This window comes from Trichechus manatus, unplaced genomic scaffold (genome assembly GCF_000243295.1).
Source record: "Trichechus manatus latirostris isolate Lorelei unplaced genomic scaffold, TriManLat1.0 scaffold00161, whole genome shotgun sequence".
Classification (NCBI taxonomy): Eukaryota; Metazoa; Chordata; class Mammalia; order Sirenia; family Trichechidae; genus Trichechus; species Trichechus manatus.
The window spans coordinates 3175035-3185853 of record NW_004444097.1 but is presented as its reverse complement, the minus strand read 5'-3'; positions in this window follow the sequence as shown (position 1 = coordinate 3185853).

Below are 10819 nucleotides of genomic sequence, written 5' to 3'. Positions count from 1 at the left end.
GTCCTGGGCAGGAGGAGCACTCTGGAATCTCATCACATGGGTCACCGCTGACCACGCCTGCTCCTACCAAGCGGAGAGCCGGGGCCATCCTCGCTAAATGTTCACTTGCGCTTTGGCAGGTGAAAGAGTGACAAGCAGCCTCACGAAAACAAAGCGATGTATTATTCATTTTCCTCAGTGTTTCTCAGTATGAAAGCAACAGGGACGCCCCAGCTGGGGGTGTGGGCTGCCTGGGATTGAGGGTGCTACATCCCCAGGGTGGTGAGCTGGGAGGTAGGGACCCACGCCTCAGTGCCACAGGCACAGGACAGTTTTGTGTCCTGGTGTTGTTTCCTTCACCAAATGTGGATTTTACATGAAAGAAGGGACTTAATTAGCCCTTCGAAACATGTTAAAAATATTAAAAACTGAAAGTAGCCTCAAAACACTTGAAGTTAATTGCAGCGTCTGCTTGGTGATTATATTTTTGTTAAGGACCATTTTCCTTCATGCAATACTTGTTTTCCACCCACACTGGTCAGGGGCAGGGGTGGGATGGGGTTGTTGTAGACAAAATTGAATGACCAGGCTGCAGAGGCACTGCTTCTAGCCTCACGCCAGGAAGAGATTAAATGCAGTCCTCTGCCCTCCTCCCAGCTCCTGCTAGAGTCTTACTTTCTCTAATTTGGGGGAAGTAGGCGTCTTGCCTTTGTGGCCATTCTCTTCAGGAGCTGCATCTTCCTTGCTAACCAATTGCCGTCAAGGGGATTCCGACTCATGGCGACCCCATGTGTGTCAGAGGAGAACTGTGCTTCATAGAGTTTTCAAGGCTGTGATCTTTCGGAAGCACATTGCCAGGCCTTTATTCCCAGGTGCCTCAGGGTGGGGTTAAATTGCTGATCTTTTGGTTAATAGTTGAGTGCTTAATTTGTGTTACCTGGAGATTCCTTCTTCCTTGCTAGGGGAACCCAAGTTCCGGGGTCTCACATTTTCTTCTGGGTGACTCAGGAAGGCATACTTTCTTAATAGGTGTCCCCATGACTTCATGTCACACATTGTGCTTCTCACCACCCTGAGTGAAATCTAATCTCTGTAAAGTTGGTGCCATGATGGGGCTTGAAATTAATAGGAGGTCAACCCTGTTGTCTGAGCCTGGTCTCTCTGTAAGGCAGAGCTTGAGGCCAAGGCTTGCTGGTATCACTTAATTACAGGGAGAAGGCACCAGGGCTGGGGGAGTAGGGGGTGGAAGGGGGAGAAGGGAGACAAGGGTAAGTTGACCAGCTAGACTCCTTCAAGTGCCCAGATTGCTTGATCTCATGAGACTGTTCTTTAGGAAGATGATAAACTGGGTCTCAGCAGAGTCCATCTCCAGGGAAGAAAGGGGAAGAATTTATCCACCAGCTCCTGTCTTCCCCCACCAGCCCATGAGAGGTTTGCTCCAAGGGTCTTCATTCCCCTGCACTTCCTGTTTGCACGCGTGCGGGCCCTGTGTGTGGTCCTGTGATGTCCAGGCTCAGAGTCACATGTGTGGCCTCTGTGCTGATCCCTGCCTGGGTCCCCTCAGCACTCACTACTTCCGTATGTACCTTTTATAGCCTCGGCTTTCTCCAGGAACATGCCTGGCCCCCACCAGGGAGTTTACACCCCTGGGAGCTGAGACCGGGGGCCAAATGCCCCGGCATCTTCCTCCCTTGGTTGGCCAACTCTGAAGCGTGTGCTGTGCAGTCTCCCAGGGGCCTCTAGTGAGACTGAGCCCCGGTCATCCACTGCAGCGACTGCCCATTCACACATTCACACGCCCTTTATTGGCTCCTTCTCGTTCCTGTCCCACTCCCCTGCTCCTTTATCAGTGTTCCTAGGGTCACCTCCAAAATTCTTACCCAGCACCTGCCTTTGAGAGAACTCAAACTATGGCAATGGGGGGTCCTCGTGCAGAAGGCAGGAGGCCCATGATGTTGGTACATGGTGAGTGCTGCCAAGCTGCGCCTGCGTGGACTCACTCCAAGGTTGCTGCAGTGACAGCCGGGACAAAAGCCAGGTGAGGCCAAGAGAGGATCTGGTGGTGCATCTGAGCAGTCTGATACACCTGATACTTTGATTCTGAGCAGGTCACAAATAAGTCCTTACCTGGTGCCAGTGACTGTGCTAAGCACTTTATGTGGATCAACACGTGCAATCCTCACAACTTATGAAACAGATACTGTAATCATTATCCACACTTTACAAGTGAGGAAACTGAAGCTCAGAAATAAAGTACTTGCCAAAGGTAAGACAGCAAGAAAAGGGCAGAGCAAGGATTGAACCCAAAGCGACCTGCCTCCATAGCCTGTGCTCTTAAGTCAATGATCATGTGTCTGAACCATTACTGTTTGCAGGTTTACCATGACCCAATTTAAAGATGTGGGAAGAGTCCTTCAGGCATCCTGTTCCATTGACCTCTGCCCAGACCAGTTCCTGACTGAGTGTGTGTGTGAGTGTGTGTATGCCTTGGGTGGTGGGAAAGTAGGAGTAGGGGGAAAGGCTAAAACGTAGAAACCCCTTTCCATTAAGTTTTACCCAAAGAAATAACCTCCCACCTTTCATAATTGAAGCAGAAGCTGCTGTGAGCTTTGGGGCTTGGTTTGGGTCTCTTTCCAGGACCAGACTCTGTTTTTAAATAAGATTCTAACTGGCCATCAAATAGCATAAAGCAAAACAACTTTTTGATGAGTTAAGTGTAAATGAGTCAGAGGCAGGGAGATTAAATTTTCCCTCAAATACACATGGGTTAAGAAAAATTATAGTCTCCAGAGAGGCGGGCTCCTGCAGGACTGTGTTTTTGCCAAGTCAGCACATTGGAGAAGCAGTCTGTGACTCTCTGCCAAACCCCAAACACCACTCGTCTCCTTGTCTCAGCTTCTTGCTGAACCCAGGAGGAATCCATCTTCCTAAATCCTCGCTGTCTGTCAGAACTGAGAGCCCATTTCTGTGCAAATGATTCATCATTATAATTTGTGCCACCTTCTCACAGACTAAGGGACTTTTTATTTTTTTACATCAATTCCTATGTAGTATATCAACAAGTCTCTTTTCCTCCCGTCTCTCTCCTGCCCTCCCTTTGTCTCTCTTCCAACAGATTCCAACAGGAGTCAGTGACAGGGCTTCTTTCTTTGAGTTCAGCCCTGAATCTCACTCTGCCTCCGGCAGGATATTCCTGACAGGTGCAGAGCAAGTAGGAGAAATGACAGCATCATGCAAACTGCAAGCAAATATAGTGGTCTGTTCATCATTTTGCCCGTTATGTCCCCTTGGATTAGAGTGAAATCACCTTTTGAGACAGTTTTTGTTCTTTTACTCGAACAAAGGAATCACTGTGGATATCACTCATCTCCAGCTGCCAGGTTTAGGAAGCACAACCATTAGGAAACGATTAGAATGATTTTGAGTATCTAGGTACTTCCCTTTCCAAGTATGGGGGTAAAAGTTGGTCCCCCACTGTTGTTTGGTTACAAGAGTGAAAGTGTGAGAGGACCCTGAAGATGTCCCTGAACATTGTCACAGAAGACAGCTGGACGGCATGTATAAGGCGCTCACAGGCTGACGGATGTGTAAAAACTGAGAGCGAACTCAACCAACTTGTCCCAGTTACCTCAATGCAGACAATTCAAGTTCCAAGGTGGATGAAGTGACCAGTCCCGAGCCAGGAATATAAAGCTCTTCCCTTTGCATTTTAATACCAACGGATACGATTTCCAGGACCGAGCCATAGGCACTTGCCAATTCCTTTGCTTTTGGCTTGGGATTTAACGAGTGCCCACAGTGTGGCTCTCTCGCAGGCTTTTTACTGAGCATCCAGATGATTCCTCAGGCGAGCTCCACTTCTGGAATCTCCATCTCCCTCCCCCATCCCTAACATTCCAGATACACTTCTCTTCACACCTTTATTCTATGGACCCTGGAAGTCAGTTGGATTGGAGAGTGGAACAGATTTCGGAGAACACGCACATCAACCTGTCAAATGTTCTGCTGGGTTGGTGGCATATGCTGGTGTTGAATCGTGCCCATTTAGCGGCTGGCATAGAGCTCACGAAAGGATTCCGGAGCGTAGTTTGCTCTGATGCTGAGCGTGGAAGCCATGGTAAAGTTGAACAGCAGATGGAAAACTCTGCCGAACCTTTTATTGGCCATATGTCACTTTTGAGTGTTGGCCAACAAACTAAATTTGCAGCTAATATATAATGATTTAAACAGCAAAAAGAGCAGCTGCGCTGTGGTTTCTGATGCCTTTCCTCCAGGCTCTCCTAGATTTAACCCTGTGCTGTCTCCCTGATTCTTCACAAGGCAGCTCCATCTTTAGAGCTGCGTTGTCTTAGCTGATGTATTTCACCGCTGTCTCTTCCTCGTGGGCTGAGTGTTTAAATTTCTTTGTTATTATTGTTTTAATTTGATGAGAAAATGCTACCAAGCACAAGACTGCAGTATTTTTTACACCCACCTGCTTGGCTGTTTCTCTTCAGTTTTTCAAATGCCCCCTGGGTGCAAAGACTCTTGCATTTAACTCCCCTTTTGGGGGCCTAGGCTGATCTTCTGCTCTGTCTCCAGCCGTGGTCCTTGAAGTGGTCTGTGGGAGGGCAGCTCGTTCAGATTTAGGAAGACGTGACCTGGGAAGGGGTTCCCCTGGAAAAACTCATCACCCCTGGTGTCAGAATCGTTGAGAAGGAAATGATTGATGTCAGGAATAAGGAGACCAGGCCACCTCCTGGCTCTTTGTTCTCTTCCGGCTCTTCGATCCCACGCAGATGGGGCACCAGAGCTCCACTCCCAGCTGCTGGGCCTTACTAGCTGGCTTTGTGCTTGAGGCTTCATGGAAGAAAAGGTTCCTTGTTGTAAAGTGAGGGTTATACAGTTGTTTCTGGGGTCAGTGTGCTGGAAGCAGCAAGGAAAGGAGTGGAGGAATGATATGAATGTAAACGTGCATGTCAGCCACTACCCCAATAATTCAGTTCAGGAATACGTGATTGCTGAGGCTGTGTGACCATAGAACGGCTCCATACTTGTCACGCTAACAAACTCCAACTCAGGTTTCTGTATATTAATTCCTTCAAAACTCAGCTCCTTCCCTGTTATTCAAGAGACTTGGAACAGCGCCGTGAATAAATATTACAACAGAGGACATCAAACTCAGTGATTTCTATAACATCTGGAGCAGAGTATGTCAAATGGAGAGTAAAGCGCGCACTCATCATGGGTGTTTGGGTTTGTTTTCTGTTTTTATAAAGACAGGGAATAAGAACAATTTTTCCTGTAGGGATTTCTAGTTATCCGTTCCTGTGCAAAACTGGACACCTCACAGAAGAATTATAGCCTTCATTTCTCTGTTTGTCTAAGAGGCAATTCTCCTTTAATGTCTGATTAAGATTTTGTCCTGTAACAACCTCACTTTGGGGAGTTTATCCCACAGATAGAACTGCTCTGTGAAATAACGTGCATATAAGGTTAACCACTGCAGTGTCATTTTTAAAAGCAGGAGACCAGAAACAAGTCAGCTACTCATCCATAGAGGACAGACTATGATATATCCACACACTGGAATGCTAGGCAATTGTGTGGAAGAATGAAGGTGCTCTCTCTACGTTATAGAGATGGAAAGAGCTCCAAGACATTTGCTGGTGGAAGTCCAGCACAGAACAGTGTACAATTCACTACCTTTTAATCCATGTAATGGTTGCTTGTAGACACATAGAGAAACTTTGGGAAGGTAGGCAAAAAGTAGGCTAAGGAGAGAACAAAAATAGAGGGCCAGGAGGTCATAAGTCATTCACTTTTGAAACCTAGCGTTTTTGTTTTTTAATCCATTGCTGTGAAGAGAAATTTCCCTACTGGCTCACCTCTCATGTCCTAAATACCAAACCCTCAGCCTCCTGGAATTATCTGCCCACTATTGACCAACCACTTCTTCAGAATCAGGCAACTCTAGTGTAGTAGAATCTGAAGTCCTGCCTTTCACTAGCTTTGTGTGTTTGGCAATGTCACTTCACCTTTATGAACCTAGCAGATACAGGGAGGGAAATAGGAGGAGGTAGTGTTTCTGAGTACCTGCTATCTTTGCATAGGTATTTTATTAAAAAAAAAAAAATATATATATATATTTAATTCCATTGTGGTAATATATATATAACAAAACATTTGCCATTTTAACCATTTCTAAGTGTACAATTCAGTGACATTAATTACATTCACCATGTTGTGCAACATCACTTCTATCTGCTATCTGCTTCCAAAAGTATTTCCTCACCCCAAACACATACTCTGTACCCCTTAAGCAATAGTTCCCCATCCCCTCTCTCCTCCAGAAAGCATCTCTTTTAATTATCACAATGGCTCTATGGGATAGATAATATTATTATCTCCATTTTACAGATACAGAAAAATTCAGGTTCAAAGAGCTTAATTAACTTGTCCCAAGGCATACAACTCCTAACTGATGAGGTCAAGATTTGAACCCCAGACAACTAGTTTCTAGTGCAAGTTTATGAGAGTACTTCGCAACTGGGAAATATAGCAGAGTTTTCATTTACTACTTTCGTGCCCTCTTCTCTCTGACTCTCTACTGTTCTAATTCTCCCACTACTCTGGCTTCCTTCCCGCTACTCTGACTCCTTTGCTCACTTATCCACTTTCTGCTCACAATTGCTTTCCTCCTTGTTTCCCTTTTGCAGTTATATATATATATAACTGCAGTTATATATATATAAAACATTTGTTGTGGAGTTGATTCCAACTCATGACAACCCCATGTGAGTCAGAGTAGACCTGTGATCCATATGGTTTTCAGTGGCTGATTTTCTGGAAATAGATCATCAGGCCTTTCTTCTGAGGCATCTCTGCATGGACTCGAACCACCAGTGGTTTAGTTAGCAGTTGAGAGTGTTAACCATTTGCAGTACCCCCAAACTCCCCATTCTTTAGGTTTAAGCCCTTGAAGAAGATTTTGATTCTTTTTTTTCTCCCATTCTTCTAATTCCCAATAATTAAAATATTCTGCTGTATTGACTTCTACTGCCTTTACATAGCTTGGTTCCTCATTGTATCTTGCCTGGGGGGTGTTCTTTTAACTGGCCGTCCCACCTCCAGCCTTGCTCCTTCCCTAACTATCTGACATCCTGCTGTTTGAATAACCTTCATATAGTGTGGCACCCAAAACGTCTATGTGAGGAAAAATTTCAAATGTTAATGAGGGACACAAAAGAAGACTTCATAAATGGGAAGGCCAAGAGCAAAAATTATTATAAAGCTGACAGTTCTCCTTAAATTAATCTATAACTTTAATGGGTCCCAATAAAAATAACAACAGGATTTGAAACATTTTTCTATAATTAGACAGGCTGATTTTAGACTTCTTATGGAAAAATAAGCATGTTAGAAGATCCAGGAAAATTTTGAGAAAGAGGAATAAAAAGGGAGAATAGACTCTAATAGACACTAAGATAATTATAAAATGATGATAATTAATATAGATTAATACCTACTCATGAATACACAAACAGAACAACAGAATAAAAAATTGATCCCAATTCTTAAGAGGGTTTAATAGTTCATAAAAGTTGCATTTGATAGCAGTGAGGAAAATTTTTACAATTTAATAAGTAATGTTGGGACAATTGGGTAACCATCTAGAAAATAATAATTTTTTTAAATACCAAAATAACTGCCGGGTGGACTATCACATTGAAACTTAAGCTATCAAAGTTCTGTAAAAAAATTGAAGAAGTGTTTAATGATCTTAGAATAGAAAAGGTCTTTCTAAGCAGACAAAATTCAAGAGCCATAAAAAAAAGATTGGTAAGTGTCCTGGATTGAATTGTGTCCCCCCAAAGTATGTGTCAACTAGGCTAAGCCATGACTCCCAGTATTGTGTGATTGTCCTCCATTTTGTGATCTGCTGTGATTATCCTATATGTTGTAAATCCTACCTCTATGATGTTAATGAGACAGGATTAGAGACAGTTGTGTTAATGAGGCAGAATACAATTTATAGGATTAGGCTGTGTCTTGAGTCAATCTCTTTTGAGGTTTAAAAGAGAGAAGCAAGCAGAGACGAGAGGGATCTCATTAGCACCAAGAAAGAAGAGCCGGGATTGGAGCACGTCTTTTGGACCTGGAGTCTCTGCGCTGAGAAGCTCCTAAACCTAGAGGAAGATTGATGCCAAGAAATATGGAGATTTCCAAGGAACACTGGACCCACAGGTGTTGAAAAGAGACAAGGACCTTCCCCTAGAGCTGGCACCCTGAATTCGGACTTATAGCTTCCTAAACTGTGAGAGAATACATTTCTGTTTATTAAAGCCATCTACTTGTGGTATTTCTGTTATGACAGCACTAAATAACTAAGAAGTGCTGGTGGCGTAGTGGTTAAAAGCTCGACTGTTAACCAAAAGGTCAGCAGTTCAAATCCACCAGCCACTCCTTGGAAACCCTATGGGACAGTTCTGCTCTGTTCTATAGGGTCACTATGAGTTGGAATCAACTCAGTGGAAACAGGTTTGGTTTTGGTTTTTAGATAACTAAAACAGAATTTGGTACCAGGAGCAGGGTACTGCTCTACCAGATACCTACACTGTGCAAGTGGTTTTAGAATTCAGTAATGGGTAGAGGCTGAAGAGTTTTAAAGTGCCTAATAGTAAAATCCTAGATTGCCTTGAAGAGACTATTGGTGGAATTATGAACATCAAAGACAGTTCTGGTGAGGTCTTAGAGGGAAGTGAGGAGAGCTGTAACACCGGAGACAGCACAGAGAGTGAGAAGCAGCGGCAGAGAAACAGCAGCAGCAGAACCAGCAGAGATGGCGCAGGAGCTGACCCATGGAGCAAGAGAACTAAGTGTCTTTGGGCACTAGGTTTCCTGGTGGAGTGGAGTGCCTCTGGGCATGTATCAGTGTAGTTAGGCTTGCTGACCCATGGAGTGAGAGCTGAGTACCTTCCAGTCAAGGTTTACTGGCAGAGTGGGGTGCCTCCAGACACTTATCTGTAGAGCTAAGGAGCTTTGTAACACTTGCCTGAGCAGGGCAGAGGCAGGGCCAGACCAAGAGGCCTGAGGGGCCCAGAAGCCAAGGAATCAGGAAGCAGAAGCTGAAGAGACAAGAAGCAAAGGAAGAAGAACTGCCTTTGTCTTAAAGGGTGGGGCCACAACCTCTTAAGTTTCAAACAGTCAGATCTTCACCAACTCGGTTCCAGGTTGTGGGGATGCCTTTCAATAATGCCAGCTGGATAGGGCTGGATCCACTACCCAAAGCTGAGGGGGTGGGGCTTCCATGCCCAAGGGTCAGAAGAATGGGGCTGCCAGGGCCAAGGAGGTGGAGTCGCCACTCAGATGGACTAGGAGAGTGGGACTGCCCAAAGCTGAGGGAGCAGAGATGTCATTCTAGTGGGCCTGGAAGGCAGAGCTGAAGCCCAAGGTCAAGGGGCCTCCACCTAGAATCCAGACAGCATGGCCAATACCCAGAGTCTGGGGGACAGGGCAGTTGCCCAGATGGTCTTAGACAACAGAGAAGCAAGCAGAGAGGAGAGGAACTTCCTACCACCAAGAAAGAAGGGGCCAGGAGTGGAGCACATCGTTTGGACCTGAAGTCCCTGTGCCAAGAAACTCCTAGACCCAGGGGAAATTTGATAACAAAGATCTTCCTCCAGAGCTGACAGAGAGATAAAGCCTTCCCTTGGAGCTGGTGCCCTGAATTTGGACTTCTAGTCTCCTAAACTGTGAGAGAATAAATTTCTGTAGGTTAAAGCTATCCACTTGTGGTGTTTCTGTTATAGCAGCACTAGATAACTAAGACAGTAAGTTGGACTCTAAAAATCAAACATTTCTGCATGGAAGGAAACACTGTAAATAAAGTCAAAAGACAAATCATAAACAGGGAAAAGTATTTGTAACAAACATGTCAGACAAAGGGCTAAATTCATTAAAGTATAAAGGACATCTACAAATCAATAAGAATAAGATCAATACTCTCATAGAAAAATTGGCAAATGACATGAACAAATAGCTCAAGGAAGGAAACACAAATGACATTAAATGTGTAGACCACCCATAATACACAAATGTAAATTAAAACTACATTTTCACCTAATAGCCAAAGAGCTGTTTTAAATGCATTTTTGACAACTATTTTTGGAAACGGTGCTGGGAAACAGATATTCATATTAATTTTTTAGGTGTATAAGTAGATATAACCTCTAAAAAGAGCAATTTCAGAATATCTATCAAAATTTAAAATGTATATACCTTTTTACACAGCAAGCAATTTTATATTTAGGGATTTCTCTTACAATAGCTGTATCTGCACTTATGCCTGACGGAATACATGAGGACAATCACTGCAGCACCGAGTGTATTAGGATGTGTTACAAACTCAAAGGAGAAATGAAAGAAAGAATAAAGCATGGAACCTGTTATGTTAACCCTCCACTTAAGCCTCCTCGTTATTTCCCATTGGCTATGGATATTTTTTGTGATCTGGACCCAGCCTACTTCTGCCTTGTATTTTGCTTCTCTCTAGACCCTCAACGAGATGGGTTGACACAGTGGCTGCAACAATGGGCTCAAATAGCAACCATTGTGAGGATGGTACAAGACCAGGAAGTGTTTTGTTACAACAACAACATATTCCTTACTGTCAAGGCACCTTTGTCTGCCTACCTTTCTTTATCATGCTGATCTGGCTGCCTGACATGCTCTCTTCCCAGCCTCTCCCCTCTTCCTAATCCACGTGGATCCTAACTATCCCTAACTACCTGGCTCACATGCTACTTCTGAAGACATCCTTGCACCTCACAAATGCCCATCTCCAGCTAGAGATCTCTAC